The sequence below is a fragment of the Prionailurus bengalensis genome, chromosome C1, assembly GCF_016509475.1.
Source record: "Prionailurus bengalensis isolate Pbe53 chromosome C1, Fcat_Pben_1.1_paternal_pri, whole genome shotgun sequence".
In the NCBI taxonomy this organism is placed as follows: Eukaryota; Metazoa; Chordata; class Mammalia; order Carnivora; family Felidae; genus Prionailurus; species Prionailurus bengalensis.
In genome coordinates this window covers 214,376,632-214,398,727 of record NC_057345.1, presented here as the reverse complement: position 1 = coordinate 214,398,727, position 22,096 = coordinate 214,376,632, and the positions used below count along the sequence as shown (strand labels likewise).

Here is a 22,096-nt window from a genome sequence, read left to right as displayed (position 1 = left end):
CACGTGGGGGCGGTGCAGCCAATCACGGGACGCAGCCGGCGCGGAGCATCCTGGGAGGAAAGGCGGGCGATTCGGGAGCTGGGGCTCTGAGGCCTCCCGGCAGCGGAAGTGAAGCGGGATTTCGCGGCGCGGTGGCCGCTGCGTGAGGCTCGCTGTGGGGTGGCTTCCCCTGCCCTCCTCTCCACGACTTCGTTCGTTCATTTCCACACACGCGGTGCCTGGCGCTCTGCCCGGCTCTGGGGATGAGCCGACTGGGCTCAATACCTAACTTCAAGGAGGTCGTTGTATCCCGGGAAAAACAAAACCGGCCAGAGAATACAATACAGAGTGGTGTTCGTGGAAAAACAGGTGTTACTCCCGTTCGCAGGAGCGACTCAGAATTACCTTGGAACCAAAACTGTCGCCCCAGATCTGCCTGCGCTTCACCCTTCCACCCCGCTGCAGCACTTTCTGGGAATTTTAAGAAACTTCCCCCGCCCCGTGTGAAATTTTGGTTTTCAAAAATAGAACAGCGCAAATCCTCCCTCTCCTTGCACGTGGTGCTTCGGGGCTCAAGTTAAACAGCACTGAAAGAGCACCTGCCAGTCTCCAGCTCAGCTGGAGGGTGGGGAGGTGGCTGGAGACATGACCTTCCAGGCACTGAGGCTCTGTCGTGGGAGTCTTCGTGTTTCCACCTCATGCTTCCAAAAAGACGGTCAAGGCCAGAGTCAGGGAAGAGTCATGGAGAAGGTTAGGTGAGCTTTATTTTAAAGAAGCCCTAAGATGGTCTGTGGCTCTGGGATCTGCTCTTCTGGGATCTGAGATTGCCTTCAAAGAAAAGCTATATTTGGCAGGAAGAGAAATCCTGTCCATGTAGTATGTATTGAAAATAAATGTCAGGATGCCTGGGTGGTTCAGTGGGTTAAGCTTCTGACATCGGCTCAGGTCATGATCTCACGGCTTGTAAGTTCCAGCTGAGTTGGGCTGTGCTGACAGCTCAGAGCCTGGAGTTTGCTTCGGATTCTGTGTCTCCCTCTCTCTGTGCCTCTCCCTTGCTCATGCTCTGTCTCTGTCTCTCTCTCAATAAACATTAAAAAAAACATTTTTTTAATAAAAAAAAATAAATCTCCCGTTCACAATAAGTTAACACTTGTCAGTTCACTGTGTGCCAAAGGTCGTCAGACAAAATATAGAACACTTAAATTTTTTTAAACGTTTTTTATTTTTATTTTTGAGACAGAGACAGAGCATGAGCAGGGGAGGGGCAGAGAGAGAGGGAGACAGAATCTGAGGCAGGCTCCAGGCTCTGAGCTGTCAGCACAGAGCCCGACGCGGGGCTCGAACTCAGGAACTGTGAGATCACGACCTGAGCCAAAGTTGGACACTCAACCGACCGAGCCACCCAGGCGCCCCTAGAACACTTAAATTTTAAATTTGGATTTCAGATAAGTTTTTAATATAAGTATATCCCAACTATTGGTTTATTTTAATGTATATACAGGACATTATATTGGCCTGTATTTTTATTTGCTAAATATGACAACCCCATGTGTGCCCAGCATTGTGTTAAGTGAATTACATAAATTATTTAATTCACACCACATCCATGAGATGGATAATATTTTCAGAATTGTATAGATTAATGTTGTACTTTACCTGAGGTAATGCACATGCTGATGTCTGATCTGGGGTGCTTTCTATTGCAGTAAGCTAAATCATATCAGTCTCTTTGTCCAAGTTTTGTCTTTGACAAGATAAATAACAGGAGGTACAGAGAGGTTAAGAACTCAGAGTCCGCACAGCAGGGGACTGGTGGAACCGGACCAAATCTAGGTCCTTGTGCCTTTGAACCCTGGGCTCTTAGCTACAATAAATACCACTCCTGTTTTGCATTTGCCTTCTGGGTGCATTTGCCTGACTTCCAGGATTATGGTCATTGTGGTGGCTATTATCTTTGTCTGCCCATCACCTCTGTCCCTCCTGGTAAGACACCTGACCACGGGGTTGGTCACACAGCTGGGAATGGACTAATCTTACCCTGCATCTCTGACCATGGTGACTGGCCCAGGATGGGCGTGTGATTCAAGCTAAGCCAATGAGAGTCTTTCCGAGGCATTTTTCTGTTGAATTGTGTTCAGGTTATTGTAAAATGAGATTCCAGGGTAGCCTTATAACCATGTCCTTTGTCACATAAAAAAGCCTGAGAAAATGAAGCTGTCACCCGGAGAGATGCAAAGAGAAGATGCTGGGGTTGTCAAATCCCTGGGTCCAGACTCTGAGTTCATAGAGCTGTTCTCATTCCTGCAGCAGCTCCAGCAGCCCTCCAGCCAACCAAATAGTCTTCTATTCAGACGGATTCAAGTTGGGTTTCTGTCACTTGCAACCCAAAGAATCCTATTGTAGACATAATTTCTGTATATGGCATATCAACTCAAAGTGCCTTCAACAAGGGAATTTGTTATTAATTAAAAATGTCAGGTTAATTTTCTTACAATAAACCCAGAGGTAGCTTCTTACCGTTATCTCAAGTTGTCAAGGATCTAGGTTGGTTTCTGACTTGTACCTTTGTGATTGTGGGTGATACCGGAACAAGCAGATATGACTTGAAACAGTAGATAAATTGCTATCATTCTTTATACTTTAAGAATTCCTTCAATCCCTTGAACACTTGTGTGATGCAAGCACTAAATTGGAAAAAAAAATGTCAATGTGATATGTCCTGGTATGAGTACAAAGAATATCTTTGTCACAAAGGCAAACTGCTTCCATCCGAAGTGTCATCTGGGCAGTGCCCATGTTGACTCTGTATATCCATGAGTTCAGAGCAGCACGGTAAACCAATGCCTCCCCTTCCCAGTTCTTAGGCCTACCAATACATCCCACTGGTTTTTTCTTGACAACTCCAGTTTTCCCAAAGTGCCAATGCACCCACAATGACTTTCTGGTGCCTGGATGGCTCAGTTGACTAAGTGTCTGACTCTTGATCTTGGCTCCAGTTATGATCTCACAGTTTGTAGGACTGAGCCCTACGTTGGGCTCTGTGCTGACAGTGTGGAGCCTGCTTGGGATTCTCTCTCTCCCTATCTCTCTGCCTCTCCCCTGCTCACGCTCTCTTTCAAAATAAATGAAATGAAATGAATCTGTATAAACCCATCACTCCAATTCTAGGATTATCAAAATGTTGCTGCTGGGAAAAACTCAACCCCAAATTCAATTCTTGGAATATGCACAATACTTCAGGGGAGCTAACCAAGCTTTCCCTGAAAATAAAAGGGACTGGCTGAGTTCTGCATTCAAGGGACAAATCTGAGCCATCTGCAGCCCTTCTATGGACCTTAGCCCTTGAACACCTTGGGGGTGGGAGGCCATGCATCTCTGTGCCATGCTACACAGTTCTTTTTTTTTTTTCCAGTTTCAAACATTTTAATTTTTTATTGAATTATAATTGGCATACAATATTATATTAGTTTCAGTGTACAAGAGAGTGATTCGATATTTTTATACATTACAAAATGCTCATCACAATAGGTCTAGTTACCATCTGTCACTATACAAAGTTATCACAATACTAAAAAAAATTTTTTTAAGTACTCTCTATATCCAACATGGGGCTTGAACTCACGACGCTGAGATAAACAGTTGCATGCTCTACCAACTGAACCAGCCAAGAGCCCCCAAATTATTACAATATTATTGATTATATTCTCTATGATGTACATTGCATCCCTGTTATTTATTTTATAACTGGAAGTTTGCACCTCTTAATTCCCTTCATTTATTTGGCCCATCCCCCCACTTCCCTCCCCTCTGGAAACCACCAGTTTGTTCTCTGTATCTCTGAGTTTGTTTCTGTTTTGTTCTGTTTCTTCATTTGTTTTTGCTTTTTAGATTTCACATATAAGTGAAATCATGTGGCATTTGTCTTCCTTTGTCTGACTTATTTTATTTTGCATAATACCCTCCAGGTCCATCCATGTTGTCGCAAACGTCAAGATTTCATTCCTTTTTATAGCTGAGTAATATTCCATCGAATATATGTATATACCACATCTTATCCATTCATTTGTCTGTGAACACTTAGGTTGCTCCCATATCTTGGCAATTACGTACGGGTACATATATCTTTTTGAATTAGTGTTTTCATTTCTTCAGATAGATACCCAGAAGTAGAATTGCTGAATCACATGATAGTTCTGTTTCCAGTTTTGGGGGGAACCTCCAACATATGGTTTTCCATGATGGCTGCACGAATGTACATTCCCACCAACAGTGCACTTGGGTTCCCTTTTTTCCTTGCCAACACTTGTTATTTCTTATCTCTTTGATAATAACCATTCTGACAGGTGTGAGGTGGTATCTCATTGCGGTTTTGATTCGCATTTCCCTGATGTTTAGTGATGTGGAGCATCTTTTCCTGTGCCTGTTGACCCTCTTGTATGTCTTCTTTGGAAAAATGCCTCTTCAGGTCCTCTGCCCATTTCTTAATAGGGTTTGCCTTTTTGTTATTCCGTTGTCTGAGTCCTTTACATATCTTGGATATCCACCCCTTATCAAGTTTGTAAGTATCTTCTCCCATTCAGTAAGTTGCTTTTTGGTTTTATTAGTGTTTTCTTTTGCTGTGCAAAAGCTTTTTAGCTTGATGTAGTCCCATTTGTTTATTTTCTTTTTCTTTTGTTGCCGTTGCTGGAGAAAGCAGATCCAAAAGTGACACAGCTCTAAAATGAAGTCATCTTTGCAGCTGTCGCAGGCAAGTGCCTGGCCTCTCTCTCTACTGAAGGGCAAATAGCTGAAACCACACACAGAGGAACTGTGTCAAAACCCCCGAAGAGAATGAATTGGATGAGAGGGTGAAGCCACCTAAATTAAGCCCTTCAGGCTGACCCACTCAGACAAACCTGGCAATCAGCTGGATTGAGTTTATCTCGGAGCTCCAACAGGGGGAGTTCAGACCAAGAGCATGTTTCTGAGAAAGTACAGGGCCTGGATCTAATCAGCAGGTTGGAGGAGGAACGTACTGAAATACCGAGGGCAAATCAAAAGATGGACTACTGCCAACCCACTGCCTGGGCAAAAAAAAAAAAAAAAAAAAAAAAAAAGTCCTTCCAGGAAAGTTGGGTTTTGTCACTGTCCAAAACTCATGATGTATGGGGGATTCAGATACATCTGTCTTCCTAGCTCAGAGTCCATGCAGAGGTGGAGGAACTGGATTTTGGTCCGCAAGGGTTGCTTGATTTCGTGGAAAGAGAGCATACCCAAGTGGGAATACACATCCCCATCCCCTAAGGGAGTTATCAGTGAGCAGGAAAGCAGGGGAGTCCTGACGGTGGGAGAGGCCGGAGTCTTGGAGTCCATCTTGGCTTCGAGGGCCAGGTTTCCTTGCCCTATCCCAGAGGTGTGAGTTACATCATAGTCCCCAACTGTCGTGTGGACTTGATGGAGCTGGCAAAAAGACGCAGGCTATTTGGACTTCCAGAGGGGCATCTGGGTGGCTCAGTTGGTGAAGCGTCCCACTTTGGCTCAGGTCACGACGTCATGGTTCGTGGGTTCGAGCCCCGCATTGGGCTCTGTGCTGACGGCTTGGAGCCTGGGGCCTGCTTTGGATTCTATGTCTCCCTCTCTCTCTACCCCTTGTGCACTCACACTCTGTCTCTCTTTCTCAAAAATAAACATAAAAAAAAAATTTTTTTTTAATGGACTTGCAGAAGAGCAAATCTGGGACAAGATCTTTTTTTTTTTTTTTTGAGTAGGATCTATACCCAACACGGGTCTTGAACTCACAACCCCGAGATCAAGAGTCATATGCTCTACCAACTGAGCCAGTCAGGTGCCCCATGGAAGCAAGATCTTTTCAAAGCAAGTGTACATCTGCAAGAGACTGGTGGGACTCACAGCAGCTGGTGTTCATAGATACAGATGCTTAAGGTTCTTAGGAATATCGCCAGCTTCTAAGTAAGCTTAAAAGTGCACACTGCACGGCATGTGATGTGAGCACAGAGCAGTAAATGCTAAAGTGACCACATCTGGGTGGTTTCCCGGCTGTTGACGCATCTCGAGAACCAGCAAGACAAGGCACACACAGAATGTCTTTAGTCTTGTGGCTGTCCCTGGCGTTTGGATGGGATGCTGCAGAAGGAGTTCTTGTGAGCCACTAAGCACGCCCTGACCTCCTCTTGCCTTAGCCTAAACACCAATGCTTTCCCTTGTGACTGTTGCTCTCCTGGTGAGACCTCCATACAGACCAGAAAGGAGTGTGAGACGGCGATAACTGAGCTACAAGAAAAAATAGTTGATTCATCTTCATAAAAGGCATAATTCCTGATGATGGAAAGTGCACACAGTCACATTAAATCTCCCTTTTTACCCTTCTCCTCATCATTAGCGAATGATCCATGAGCTCAGCTGAACCTGAGGTCAAGGGCAGGAGGTAGAACTTCTGTGTGGCCCTGGGACCAAAAGCCTTTCGCTGCTAACAGACATCCGAAGCCAAAAGTGAAACAACGGGCGGTGAGGGGAGAACGTGTATGGACTGGCCACCGGCTTTCGAAGCGCGGTCCCCAGAGTGGCCTCAGCAGCGTCACCTGGGAACCTGTTGGACGTGCGCCTTCTCTGGCCCCGCCCACACCTGCTGACTGCGGAGCTGCGGGCGGTGGGCGCCGCGAAGGGGCTGGGACGGCGCTGGAGCGCAGGGGCAGCGGGGAGAGCGCGCGAGGCCAGCCCCGCGGACAGAGCGGGCTGGGGCGGGGGGGGGGTGCGGGAGCCGGGGCTGCGGGGGGTAGACCCCCAGCCGACGGTCAGCTCAGGGAAGGATGGGGTCAGCCGGGGCCCTGGGCTAGAGCACCAGGGCAGCGGCCGTCCCACCCCGACCTGGGCCTGGGCGGGGCGGAAATCTGGCTCCTGCCGGGCCCCAGGCGCAGCCCCTCCGCCCCACCCTCGGGCGGTCACTTCCAGGAACCCGGACTCCGGCTGTGCCAGCGCAGCGGTCGGGCGCGCAGAGGTTCCCAGAAATCCCGCGCGCTCTGGAGTGGGGACCGGGCCGCCCGGGCATCGTTGCTTTCCTCCCATCAGTCGCCCGGGCCGCCCTCCCGTCGCCGCCCCCTCCCCCGCCCCGGCCCCGGGCCCCCATGCGGGCTCCCCGCTCGCTGCAAGCTCTGCCCCTTTGGCGGGACGGCCTCGCTTTCCCTGCTGCCTCAACTCCTTCAAGTCCAGGGACAGGAACCCCTCTCAAAACAGCTTAAGCCAGCGGCGCCAGGCTGGCGCAGTCGGTAGAGCAATGCGACACTTCTTGGGGTCGTGAGTTTGAGCCCCATGTTGGGTGGCCTTACTTTAAAAAATAAGTTAAAATATATATATATATATATATATATATATATATATATGTATAAACCCAGCTTAAGCCAAAGGATCTTTGCTGGCTCCCGTCAGCGGGAAGTCAGAGGAGGAGCCCCCCTCGCTCAAAGCTGGAAGGAGGACTCCCGCCCCGCCTTCAGCTCTGCGCTTGACGCTCTTCTCTGAGCTCTGCCTTTGGCTCTCTGTGGGAGTGACTGGAAGTCAGTTCTGTCTATGGCTAGGCCCCAAATGGGTGGCCTGCACAGAGCCAAGCCCCAGGGCAGGGCTCTCCCTGGAGTCTGGGGGCCCTGAGTGTCTGATTCCAGTCCTTCCAGGGTGGCTACGCGCGGCCCTTGGCTTTCTAAAACATCTCTGTGTGTATCGGGTAAGGGCTCCTTTGCTGAGCGTGTTCACGCTGATCGCTTGACTTGCAAGAACGACTCTGGGCTCACACAGGCTCACACAGGCTGGGCAGTGGTGGCTACCCCCCCCCCCCCCCGGGGCCTTGGAACTCCCCATCAAGGAGGAGAGGTGGGGGTGGGGGGCACAGACACATGCCCCGGCCTCCAGCTCTGGGACCCCCTCCCCCCTCTTACTGTAAGTCAGGGCAGCGGCCTGGTTCTCTGACTCCAGGCTGGACCAGGTCCCAGGAGGGCCTGCCAAGATCCTGGGGGGAGGTGCCAAAGTCGGCAGAGATTTGGAGTAATGAGCTTGGTAGCAGCATCTTGTCTGGGCTCAGAGGTTTCTGCTAAATAGAGTTAAGTCACCCCTTGCTCTGAGTATTTGCAGCCTCTAGGGGCAAAAAAGCTGTCCAGGAAAAGTGATAGGAACCGTGTCCATCCCTTCGGGCTCAGGCAAATATGGCCCAACTGAGGGCCTGGGCAGAGCCAACAGGGGAAGCTCCAGGGACACTGGTGCAAACAGAGGGGCGTCGTCGTCAAATACTGCAACAGCCTGAGGCCTGGACGGCCGCTCTTTGGACCCCTCGGCGTCCCAGCAGTCGACACTAACACGTCAAGACTGTGCTCCCCGCTTGGTGACACTTGGCGGCTGCCTTCCAGTTCCACCAGCTGCAGGATACGGTGGGCCCCAGCTCCGACAGGTGCTGTTAAAGCAGAGTCCCAGAGCTCCCTGGGATTGCTGAACAGGGGCTCTGGAGTCAACAGGACCACATGAAAAACACACAGAGAGTGAAAGAAGTCCATGGTGGGGGGGGGGGACCTCCTGCTGCCAAGGGACCCTGCAATCCATTGCCTTTGAACACCCGGCTGGGCTGGGGAAGCCTGTGCCCCTTGGACGCAGCTGCTTCCTTCCCCTCGGCCTACTGGCTGGTGATGGGGCGGGGGGGGGGGGGGGGGGGGATGCTCTGAGTCTGGACGCTTCCCTTGCTGGGCCGTGAAGTGACTTCCGACCAACCACGGCCAGGCTGGAAAGATGACACAGCCTCGTTTGTATGGAGAGGCAGGAAATTTCTTTCTCCAGATATTCTGATAGGCTGCGCCCTGGACTTGTTTGGAAGAAATACTTGGCTAAGTCCTTCGGGCTGAGGCTGGGGTGAGGAGCAGACGGGAGTCCGGGGTCTTAGTGTTCCGCCTTCCCAGGAGTCTGGGTGCTGGCCCCAGGGCCTTTGCCTCTGAGCGCTGAGGTGGCTGTGGGCTGTGCCAGACGAGGGGGAGCTGGCACTGACCTGAAGTGCCCTGACAAAGAAGGGGATTGGAGCTGGGGGGGGGGGATGGGGGGAGGCAGAGCCGGTGGGGAGCCACTCTGGGAAACCACGGTGGGGCTAGATCCGTCAGCAGGGGGCTTGGGGGCCAGAAACGTCTAATGGAGGGAGTAGCATGAGCAATATTGTGCCCGATTACCCTTCTCCCCTTTCTCCACAGTAATAAAAGCAACCGTTTTTAACCGGCCACATGCTGCTGGGTGATTCAACTGTGGCCAAGGGGATGAAAGCAGAGACTGCATCCAACATCCGGGATGCGACCGTCAGGGGAAAGTTGTGTCTTCTTTGTTTTCTTCCTCCTTTCTCCTTCCTGACGCTGGAAACGCAGATGGGGTGTTTGAAGTGCAGGTACCACGTGGGACCTCAAGGTGACCTTGGGGAAGGAGTCCATACATGGTAGCCCTATTGGTTTGGTGGGGCCACCAGAACAAATGATCGCAAACTGGGCGGCTTAAAGCGACGGAAGCATATTCTTTCTCCCGGAAGCGTGTTCTCTCACAGTTCCGGAAGCCAGAAGTCTGAAATCCAGGTGCGGGCGGGGTCGGTTCCTTCTGGAAACTTTCTCCCAGCCTTTGGTGGTTGTGGGCCGTCCTCCGCTTGTAGATGCTTCCCTGGCTGCGTCTCATCACGTGGCCTTCCCTCCGCGTCCGTGTCTCTGTGTGTCCTCCTCTCTTCCCATAAGGACGCCGCTGGGTTGAAGGCCTCCCCCTATTCCTGTCTGACTTCCTCCTGGTTACCTGCAAGGATCGTATTTGCAAATAAGGTTACATTCTGAGGTTCTGGGTGGACGTGAACCCTGTGGGGACTCTTTTCTGCCCAGTACACAGCACCACGAGGTGGAGGGAGCTTGGGTCCCTGACACTGAGGCACACCAGGCCAGGCTGCTCTAAATGCCTACAGACGTGATGAACAGAGGGAAGCAAACCTCTACCTTATTTAAGCTACTATCACTTTGATTGTCCAGGGAGATCTGTGGTCACTTCTAACTCATGCGAATATAGCCCCTCAGAACACCTCATGCCATCTACACATTTCTCTTGGGGGCATTCATGAGTGGGGCGCTTGAAAGGAAGCTGAGTTCTCTTTAGAATTGGGCACAGGGTGAAAACCCGAGACAGCCTGAGGAGGAGAGGCAGCTGACATCTGCCCGGATGATGTGTCTACCAAGAAGCACTTCCTGCGCTGAGCACTCTGATTTGGGAGCACCGAGGAGGGAGACAAGCATCCAGGGGGTAGGTCCAGGGGGTGGCATCTGGGGAGGGGTTGTCCTGGGAGCTGGGAGCATCAGGAGGCTGTCACTGCTCAAGGACCCAGCTCTGTCTCCGCTGCCCACCCCAGTCCACACGGCCCCACGATGTTCCTTGACCTTCTCCATACGTGACCCTGGGGAGACATAGATTCAAGGCCCTGTCCTGAGAGCCAGTGGGCAGCTGGTGCTGCCCTGCCTGTCTGGTCGCGCAGACCAGCTTGCCTGGACGTGAGCGGGCCCACGCAGCCCATCCACTGCACTCTACCTCGAGCAGGTGCCAGAGCATTGTCCCGGGGCCAGCTCTGTACCTGAGCTGGAAGGATGGAACTCTGACCCTGCCTGTCTTGTCTGTCTTGACCCAAGGTCAAGGCATACCTAGAGGTGGTCCAGCAAAGACCCACAGATCCCTATATCTCTGGTGGCCACAGGACTAGGCTTAGGGCAGCATCTTTGGGGGAGCTTAGCAGGAGGTGGAGGGAAGGGTGGCCCGGCTGACTGATGGAATGGAGACTCACTTTGACATGATCTGGACTTGGGCTTCCACACACAGTAGGACTGGGCAGGGAGGCACAGAATGAGCTGCGATGAATCATCACCCTGTCCTGTGCCTCTGTCTCCCCCTTGAGCCTTCCCACGAGATCCCTTCCCGGAGGAACCTACCAAAAGGCTGGTAAATAAACATCTTTGGTTCCAAGAATAGCTGGGGAGGGAGGTGCAAGGGTAGCTCCTTCTCAGCCTTCTCCCTGGAGCAAGCCTGGAAGTGCCGAAGGGGTGCTGGGGTCTGGGGGGTGGCCCTCCCTCTGGGAAGGCGGGGGTGCTGGCTGACCCACCACTGAATCCAGGGGTACTCTGGAACGGCAGTTTAGTATGGTGGCACTGCCCTGCAGTGTCTACGCCTTGGTCTGGACCCCAAAGCCCCTCGAGTCTATGCTGTCCAGGCCTTTGGGAGGCCAGGTCTCAGGCCAGGCCAGCTGCGACCACACAACTTCCTGAGCAGGCCTTTTGCCATGTCCACTCATGGCACCAAACCCAGAACACAGGTCCGGGGAAGGAGCCAAGATGGGGACAGATTTCCTTCCCCCCAACCCCCACCCCCCACCCCCCCCACCATCTTGGCCCCAAGAGCCCTCAGGATTCTGGTCTGTCCTGACTCACATTTTCTAGAACCATCTGTGTCATAGAAATGTGTGCGTGCCTCTGGCAATGTTCTTTACTTGCACTTGGAGGTCTGCCTCGCTCTGGATTCTCTAATCGGGGGCTCCTGGGGCCGGAACCACAGTGGAGCCCAAGCTCCGGGTGAGGCCCTGTCCTGGGAGGCTGCCTGGCCCCCGGCCCTCCATAGCCCCCACTCCCTCCCTCCGGGAAGCTGTGAGAGCCGCAGGCGCCAGCCAGAAGAGCCCATTCATTTTCTCTGCCTGCTCAGCCTTCACATGTCCTTTTAGGGTAGAGCCTGCCGAAGACGCAGCCAGCGGAGGCCAGGCTGCTGGGGAGGAACAGACGGGGAGGCCTCAGAGGAGCTCCCCCCCCACTGAGGATGCCTAGCTGCCCTGGGTGGTGAGTCTCCAACTTCCCAGACGTCCTTGTTAGCCTCATGTTTTGTAACGTCCTCCTTCCTATCCTAAAATGAAATTCCCAGGTAATTTAACCTGTTTGCCCACATGACTTTAAAATAATCATTATAATGCCCTAACTGTAATAAAAAGAAGAAATCAAAGGAAAGCGATTTGTAAAAACCAAACCTATTTCCGCATTTCAAAGTCTGGAAGTCGAGGCACAGAGCTGCCTCTTGGCTCGGCGTCCTCTGGGTTGGCATCACATCCAGGCCACATCGGAAACGGAAGAGAGGGGGTGGTTCCCAGTAGCCGGAACAGGTGTCCCAGGGTGGGGGGCTTATCGGCCGGGGTCGGCCTGACGGGAGCCGTTGGTTCCTCGCTGTCGCAATACCCATGGCCTGTGGCTGGAGGGTGCTGACCAGTGCCTGAGCGGAGCCGGCGAGCGGAGCCTGCAAGCGGCCCCTTTCCTCGGGGAGAAATGAAGATACAGATGCCAGTTAGCAGAGGGAACGGAAGTGGTGGCTGGACTGCAAAGGTTATAGAAGTTCTCTGGAGAAAGGGCGATATGTGAGTGAATGAGCTTCCTGGGTCCTCTCTAAAGTGGTACAGAAGTAGGGGCTGAACCCAGTCGTTTATGGATCTGACCTCCGCAGTTTGGTTTGTTCCCGCTGGCTTCCGCTCAGACGCAGTGCTCTTCCATATTCCTTCTTTGTGGCGGCTCCACCACCACAGCCTGGCTGCGTTGAAGCAGAGGCTTGGGAATACGAAGGGACCCAGCACGGGTTACCTGTCCCCATTCGGGCCTAGATCAGGGCCCTTGAAGACTCCAGGCACTAAAAAGATTATGGTGCTTCCACTTAACGCCCTTCCTTGCTCCCATTAAAAATAAACACATTTCTTTTCTTAAATTTTTTAATGTTTATTTATTATTGAGAGACAGAGCGAGACAGAGCACGAGCAGGGGAGGGGCAGACAGAGGAGGAGACACAGAATCCGAAGCGGGCTCCGGGCTCCGAGCTGTCGGCACAGGGCCCGACGCGGGGCTCGAACCCACCAACTGCGAGATCGTGACCTGAGCCGGAGTCGGACGCACAACTGAATGAGCCACCCAGGCGCCCCAAAATAAAACATTTCTAAGGCACAAAATAAATGTAAGGAAGTCTAGCAACTTGTTAATTTTTTCCCATCAAGAACGTTTCGACTACAAATATATGTTGATCAAATTATTTTCAGAAGAGGGGCGCCTGGGTGGCGCAGTTGGTTAAGCGTCCGACTTCAGCCAGGTCACGATCTCGCGGTCCGTGAGTTCGAGCCCCGCATCAGGCTCTGGGCTGATGGCTCAGAGCCTGGAGCCTGTTTCTGATTCTGTGTCTCCCTCTCTCTCTGCCCCTCCCCTGTTCATGCTCTGTCTCTCTCTGTCCCCAAAAAATAAATAAACGTTGAAAAAAGAAAAAAAAATTATTTTCAGAAGAATGGAATTACTTCGTCCTGGGCCCCTGCGATGCCGGCTCCAGCATGCGTGTGGCCTGCTGATGGCAGATCTGGTGCTGCCGTCCTCCCCCGCCCCTGAGCGTGACCCTCTTGCCTTCCCCTGGCTGCTGGCGGAGGTGTGACCGCGCTGACTGCTCACGGTTCCCTTTAGAGCACTCGAGAGAGGGGAGGCTGTGTTCAGGCCACTGTGGGGCTGGCCCGAGGCCTGGGGAATCCGGGGCCAGGACCCTCCGGATGGCGTCTACTCCCGGGCGCCGTCGGGTAATGCCGCGTCACGACGAGCCGCAGTCTCAGGCTGGGGCCACAGCGGGGCACCTTCCAGGGAAAGCGGGCATCGTGGCCTCTGGGCTCCTCAGTATGCCCATCACAGGGCTCTAGGAAAGACGGCAAAGAGGCATCTCGTAAAGTGGGGTGCTGCCAGAGTTAGACAAATCCCAAGTCCTTTTTGATGGCGAGTCGCAATCGCAGGGGCGTGTCTAGGAGAGCCTGGAGACGGAGGCCAGTGGGCCTGGGCCGCGTATCGCTTGTACCACAAAGACTCCTCCAAGGGACTGCTGCAGGACGGCACTCCCACTCCTGCCGCTTGGCCGTCAGTTTGGTTTCTGAGGACCTTTCCTTTGGGGAGGACATCCTGTCTCCAGGTGCGCTCACACTGTCTCAGTCGTGAGGTCCTGCATTACCCCCGGAGACACCCCTCTCCTCGGGTGGGCCTTTGCTGAAGGCCACGCTGTTGGAGGGCTCCCCGCTCTCCCCAGATCCACACCCCATCGAGGTGGCAAGGGGACACTGGTCTTGTGGAGGCGGTTTTGTATAGGACGGTGTCTCTCGGCGTGGCTTCGGGTCCATCTGCGTCACGATCATCTGAGCGGGAGCTAAACTTGCTGGATTTCCGAGTTGGACTCTAGATATGCTGAGCCACTGCCATAGTGACTAAAATATACGCAAAAGCAAAAGCAATAAAAAAAGATTTTGTAGTCACACGGATCTGGCTCTGAGCTCCCGTCTCACAACTTACGACGTGCCCTTACCCTCTCTGAGCCCCATTTCCTGGGGCAGAACTATTTACCTCACGATAGAATTGGGAGGATTAAAAATGTCAATGCGAGGGGCACCTGGGTGGCTCAGTGTCTGACTCCTGATGTTCAGGTCATGATCTCACGGTTTGTGAGATCAAGCCCCAAGTCGTGGTCTGCACCGACAGCACAGAGCTCACTTGGGATTCTCTCTCTCTCCTTCTCTCTCTGCTCCTTTCTCACTCCTGCATGCTCTCTCTCAAAATAAGCACACACGGGAGCAAAATACAGGCTTGTCGCTATCTGTCCCTCCAGCCGTCTGTCCATCCGTTCCTCTATGTAATACTTACTGAGTGTCTGCAGTGAACCAGGAACTGCTCTAGGCGCCAAGAATACGGCAAAACCATCTCAAGCTCCTTGTCCTCATGAAGTTTATATGCTAATCATGTGTAAGTCAGAATCACCAGACTCCCCAAGCTAACGCAATTATTTAATCTGAAACCAACAGGCTTTATTTATCAAACATTGTGACAGGGACTTTGGGGGATACTTTGATGCTTGCCCTTCAGGAGCTTATTTATGGACTGGCTTGTTAACAGACATCCTACACAGGAAACCATGGAAGAACAATGAATCGCCTTGCTAACCGTGTGTCGTACATGCCCGAGAGGGGCTTGGAGGAGAGACTGATTCCTGGGGCTGGCAGTGAGGTAAGTGAATAGCCCTTCCTCTCACCCTGAAGGCTTCTAATCTAAGAACAAAGAAAGGAATTTGCTTAGGGACCCGGCCCCCCCCCCACCCGCCCCCCTTATTTTGGACAGGCTAGTTTATACCCCTCATAAGCGAAAGCCTTTGATGCTTGTGAACGTCTTAATCTTTAGAACATGAATCAGGGCTTCTGAGAGATCATGGCACAGGAGTCAGAGGCTGCTCACACCAGGTCCTGGGAATATGACTTAATGGGAAACTCCTTCTGTCTCTTCAACTCTTCGCCAAGTCCCAGCTGTATGTAATGCCTGAGATCTTGGAAAGTAATTATCTCCCGGATGCAAATAAATAACCCACTGATTTGGAAAACACTGAGTGCATGCACCAAAGGAGCTGCCCAGACCCAAGCAAACAGATGGGAAATGCCCATCAGTAGTGGGCTGTGTTGTAGAGGCTCCGGGGATTAGAAAAATACTACTTTTGGAAGACCCACAGATGGCCAACAGACACATGAAAAGATGCTCAACATCACTGATCACCGACGAAATACAAATCAAAACTACAGTGAGCTATCACCTCCCACGTGTCAGAATGGCTAAAATCAACGCAAAAAACAACAGGTGTTGGCAAGGATGTGAAAGGGGACCCCTCGTGCACCGGTGGGAGTGCGAACTGTTGCAGCCACTCCAGAGAAATAGTATGGAGTTTCCTCAAAAAGTTAAAAAATAGAACTACCCTACAATCCAACAAATGCACTACTGTTTAACCAAAGGATACAGAAATACTGATTCAAAGGGATATATGCACGCTGATGTTTAGGGCAGCGTTATCTACCATAGCCAAATTATGGAAACAGCCCAAGTGTTCACTGACTGATGAATGATGTAAGATAGACACACACACACACACACACACACACACACACTATATATGTATATATATAATGGAATATCACAGCCATTAAAGACAATGAAATCTTGCCATTTGCGACGATGTAGATGGGGCTAGAGAGTATTATGCTAAGCGAAATAAGTCCATCAGAGAAAGATACCATCAAATACCATGATTACACATATGTAGAATTTCAGAAACAAAACAAACAAGCAAAGGGAGAAAAGAGAGGGGCAGACCAAGAAACAGACTCTTTTTTTTTTTTTTTTTTTTTAGTCTTTTTTTTTTTTTTCTGAAATTTATTGACAAATTGGTTTCCATACAACACCCAGTGCTCATCCCAAAAGGTGCCCTCCTCAATACCCATCACCCACCCTCTCCTCCCTCCCACCCCCCATCAACCCTCAGTTTGTTCTCAGTTTTTAACAGTCTCTTATGCTTTGGCTCTCTCCCATTCTAACCTCTTTTTTTTTTTTTTTTCCTTCCCCTCCCCCATGGGTTCCTGTTAAGTTTCTCAGGATCCACATAAGAGTGAGACCATATGGTATCTGTCTTTCTCTGTATGGCTTATTTCACTTAGCATCACACTCTCCAGTTCCATCCACGTTGCTACAAAAGGCCATATTTCATTTTTTCTCATTGCCATGTAATATTCCATTGTGTATATAAACCACAATTTCTTTATCCATTCATCAGTTGATGGACATTTAGGCTCTTTCCATAATTTGGCTATTGTTGAGAGTGCTGCTATGAACATTGGGGTACAAGTGGCCCTATGCATCAGTGCTCCTGTATCCCTTGGATAAATTCCTAGCAGTGCTATTGCTGGGTCATAGGGTAGGTCTATTTTTAATTTTCTGAGGAACCTCCACACTGCTTTCCAGAGCGGCTGCACCAATTTGCATTCCCACCAACAGTGCAAGAGGGTTCCCGTTTCTCCACATCCTCTCCAGCATCTATAGTCTCCTGATTTGTTCATTTTGGCCACTCTAACTGGCGTGAGGTGATACCTGAGTGTGGTTTTGATTTGTATTTCCCTGATAAGGAGCGACGCTGAACATCTTTTCATGTGCCTGTTGGCCATCCGGATGTCTTCTTTAGAGAAGTGTCTATTCATGTTTTCTGCCCATTTCTTCACTGGGTTATTTGTTTTTCGGGTGTGGAGTTTGGTGAGCTCTTTATAGATTTTGGATACTAGCCCTTTGTCCGATATGTCATTTGCAAATATCTTTTCCCATTCCGTTGGTTGCCTTTTAGTTTTGTTGGTTGTTTCCTTTGCTGTGCAGAAGCTTTTTATCTTCATAAGGTCCCAGTAATTCACTTTTGCTTTTAATTCCCTTGCCTTTGGGGATGTGTCGAGTAAGAGATTGCTACGGCTGAGGTCAGAGAGGTCTTTTCCTGCTTTCTCCTCTAAGGTTTTGATGGTTTCCTGTCTCACATTTAGGTCCTTTATCCATTTTGAGTTTATTTTTGTGAATGGTGTGAGAAAGTGGTCTAGTTTCAACCTTCTGCATGTTGCTGTCCAGTTCTCCCAGCACCATTTGTTAAAGAGGCTGTCTTTTTTCCATTGGATGTTCTTTCCTGCTTTGTCAAACAATTATCAGGGAATACTATGAAAACTTATATGCCAACAAATTGGACAACCTGGAAGAAATGGACGAATTCCTGAACACCCACACGCTTCCAAAACTCAATCAGGAGGAAATAGAAAGCTTGAACAGACCCATAACCAGCGAAGAAATTGAATCGGTTATCAAAAATCTCCCAACAAATAAGAGTCCAGGACCAGATGGCTTCCCAGGGGAGTTCTACCAGACGTTTAAAGCAGAGATAATACCTATCCTTCTCAAGCTATTCCAAGAAATAGAAAGGGAAGGAAAACTTCCAGACTCATTCTATGAAGCCAGTATTACTTTGATTCCTAAACCAGACAGAGACCCAGTAAAAAAAGAGAACTACAGGCCAATATCCCTGATGAATATGGATGCAAAAATTCTCAATAAGATACTAGCAAATCGAATTCAACGGCATATAAAAAGAATTATTCACCATGATCAAGTGGGATTCATTCCTGGGATGCAGGGCTGGTTCAACATTCGCAAATCAATCAACGTGATACATCACATTAACAAAAAAAGAGAGAAGAACCATATGATCCTGTCAATCGATGCAGAAAAAGCCTTCGACAAAATCCAGCACCCTTTCTTAATAAAAACCCTTGAGAAAGTCGGGATAGAAGGAACATACTTAAAGATCATAAAAGCCATTTATGAAAAGCCCACAGCTAACATCATCCTCAACGGGGAAAAACTGAAAGCTTTTTCCCTGAGATCAGGAACACGACAAGGATGCCCACTCTCACCGCTGCTGTTTAACATAGTGCTGGAAGTTCTAGCATCAGCAATCAGACAACAAAAGGAAATCAAAGGCATCAAAATTGGCAAAGATGAAGTCAAGCTTTCGCTTTTTGCAGATGACATGATATTATACATGGAAAATCCGATAGACTCCACCAAAAGTCTGCTAGAACTGATACAGGAATTCAGCAAAGTTGCAGGATACAAAATCAATGTACAGAAATCAGTTGCATTCTTATACACTAACAATGAAGCAACAGAAAGACAAATAAAGAAACTGATCCCATTCACAATTGCACCAAGAAGCATAAAATACCTAGGAATAAATCTAACCAAAGATGTAAAGGATCTGTATGCTGAAAACTATAGAAAGCTTCTGAAGGAAATTGAAGAAGATTTAAAGAAATGGAAAGACATTCCCTGCTCATGGATTGGAAAAATAAATATTGGCAAAATGTCAATACTACCCAAAGCTATCTACACATTCAATGCAATCCCAATCAAAATTGCACCAGCATTCTTCTCGAAACTAGAACAAGCAATCCTAAAATTCATATGGAACCACAAAAGGCCCCGAATAGCCAAAGGAATTTTGAAGAAGAAGACCAAAGCAGGAGGCATCACAATCCCAGACTTTAGCCTCTACTACAAAGCTGTCATCATCAAGACAGCATGGTATTGGCACCAAAACAGACACATAGACCAATGGAATAGAATAGAAACCCCAGAACTAGACCCACAAACGTATGGCCAACTCATCTTTGACAAAACAGACTCTTAACTATAGAAAACAAACTGATGGTTACCAGAGGGGAGGTGGGTGGGGGAATGGGGATTAGGAGGGCACTTGTGATCATCACCGGATGTTGTAGGGAAATGTTGAATCACTATATTGTACACCTGAAACTAATATTACACTGTATGTTAACTGGAATTTAAATAAAAACTTAAAGAGAGAACAATGAAATAAAATACTGCTTTTGTTGACAACCCCTTTCTAGAAAGGTGTCCTGGCTTAGGAGTGTGGCGGACACAAACTAGGAGCAGAGTCTGGGCATAGGGTAAGCAAAGAAGTAGCTATTTGCCATTTGTCTGTTGCCCCTTTGGATCAAACAAGGCCAGAAAATTAACAGGCCAGAGACCGACCAGCTTAATGGAAAGATGAACTGGAGACACAACTGTACAGATGGCTCTTGATGTTGAACAGGTCCCGTCACTGTTATGAGTGTCCTCATGTGTAAAATGAAGGGTGAGACCATACCGTTATTCAGCTAAAATTTAGTTAAGGCCTACATAAGTACTAGGCTCTTTAATAAAGAAGATCTTGCTCTTTGAGGAAAACGCGCTCGGAGCCACAGCGGAGCTTTGGAGGCCCGTCTCCGGCTCCTGTCTCACCGCTGTTCGCTGTCGCCGAGGAACAAGTCGGTCAGGAAGCCGCGCGGCAGCCGTGGCTTTTAAAGCCACCGGGAAGACACCTGTGGAACCGGAGGTGGCGATTCAGCAAATTAGAATTACTCTAACCAGCCGCAACGTACAATCTTTGGAGAAGGTATGTGCTGACCTGATCAGAGGCGCCAAGGAAAAGAATCTCAAAGTGAAAGGACCAGTTCGGATGCCTACCAAGACTCTGAGAATCACTGCAAGAAAAACTCCTTGAGGTGAAGGTTCTAAGACTTGGGATGGTTTTCAGATGAGGATCCATTAGCGAGTCATTGATTTGCATCGTCCTTCTGAGATTGTTAAACAGATTACTTGCATCAGTATTGAGCCAGGAGTTGACGTTGAGGTTACCACTGCAGATGCTTAAGTCAGCCTTTTTAATACATTGATTATCAGTTAAAAAAAAAAAAGATCTCAAGGTAAATGCGTCCATATCCTAGGGGGTCGTGAGGAATGAGTATATGATGAACACATGTGATTCCCAGTAGTGTCGGGCACATACTGAGGATGTAATAATTAGCCGTTATCATTTAATCCCTGTAACAACCTTGAGGTGAACATTATCTCTTTTGTACAAGTGAGAAAACCACCAAGGGACAAGATCAGGATATGAACCAGTCTGAGGCCAGAGTCCACGATTTTCCCATTACGTAGTTTGGCTTGGAAGGGCCCCCGTGGCTTTTAATCGTAAAAAAGGAAAGGGTAGAAAAGGAATTTGAACTTTAGAAACAATCAAGCTAACCACCTTCTAAGGAATTTTTCGTGGAAAGTGGAAGTGTTGTCTCATTAATAATGAAGATAAGGAGGTTGGGGAGGGGTATGGGACAAAGCCACAAAAGCTTCTTTGCCCAAGCTCATTTCTTCTCATCTCATGCCAATTATAGATTTCAGAGACATGATCTTCCCTACACACACAAAGAAAAGCCTGGGTTCTCCAAGAACAAAACTGAAAAACAGTCCTTAGCGGGAACGTTTAATCACGACAGGAATGAGAAAAGACTTTTATAGATCCCTGGAGAAGGCAGCTCCGAGACAGACGAATTAATCACCTCTTACGTGCTCGTGGACTCCGTCCCAATCCTTCTGTTAGTGCTCAGCTGTGGCTCTCAGTTCTCGATACAGGTAGTCAATGACTAGGTGATCATGCTCTATGTGCTAAGGTTATAAATGTAAGCAAGACAAATGAGGGGGAGGGGTGCCTGGTGGGTCGCTCAGTCTGCTGAGTGTCTGACTTCAGCTCGGGTGATGATCTCACGGTTTGTGAGTTCACGCCCCGCATCGGGCTCCACTGCTGTCAGTGCAGAGCCCGCTTCAGATCCTCTGTCCCCCTCTCTCTCAAAAATAAATAAACATTAAAAAAAAAAAAAACAAAAACAAAGACAAATGAGGGGGAAAATAGGTAACTTAGGTAATGAATGACGGTAGTAAGGACAATAGGGGGTGATACTGGGTGCTGGGGAAGCAGAAGGACCGAGTCCAGCTCTGGGGGTGGGGGAGGGGAGGTGGAATTGGTGTGGGTTTCTTGAAGTAAGTCTCTATAAATTGAAACCTAAAGAACTAACTAGTAGATTCACCAGACCTAGAGGGACAGGGTGGCAGTGAAGAAGAGAAGGGTATTTCAGGAACAGGGAATGGTATGTGCAAAGGCCAGGAGGTGACACAAAGCTTGGATCTTTGGAGGAAGTGTAAGTGGTTCTGGGCGTGAGGTGGGAGAAGTCAAGAGAGAAGCTGGAGAGCTGAGCAGCAGCTAAAGTCTTGTGTAGCTTTGAACACTTACTAAAGAATTTGGGCATTATTCAACAAAGAACCACTGAGAAACTTGAAGCAGATTACTATGATTTGCATTGTAGAAAGCTCAGTTTGGAGAATGGATTAGAGTGGGCTAAGTCTAGAGGCTGATAGACAGTTAAGTGCTTGAACCAGGGGTAGTGACCAGTGGGGGAAGGAGGGTGGATGAACTGAAGAGATAATTGAGGCTAAACATTGAGTCAAGGGGGAAGCGTGGGTTTCTGGTGCGAGCTGCCAGATGGAGGGGTTGTCATTAGCTCCAAAAAGCTAGAGGAGACTGGAAGTGTCTTGGATACACTATATTAAGTGCCCGAGAGGCAGCCCGAATGGGGATCCAGTGAGTGGCTGGATGTGTGTGCCAAGAGCTCAGATGAAGAGCGTGGGAGAGATGTGGACCGGAGAATCATCTGCACAAAGATGGTGGATGAAGGTGTGGGATGGATGGGCTTGCTTGGAGAGTGGACCAAGAAGGTCAAAGACCCAATTCTGAGGAAGGCTAGAGCTCAAAAGCAGTCAGAGGGAGTGGGACCTGCCAAGGTGCCCAAGAATCCTTGCACAAAGAAATGCTCAAATTAAGT

The 22,096-nt window shown here is 49.3% G+C and overlaps 1 pseudogene; it reads left to right on the top strand.

Moving 5' to 3' along the window:
• Positions 1–14,993: 14,993 nt before the first annotated feature.
• LOC122479533 lies at positions 14,994–20,445 on the top strand (annotated as a pseudogene).
• The last annotated feature ends 1,651 nt before the right edge of the window (positions 20,446–22,096 follow it).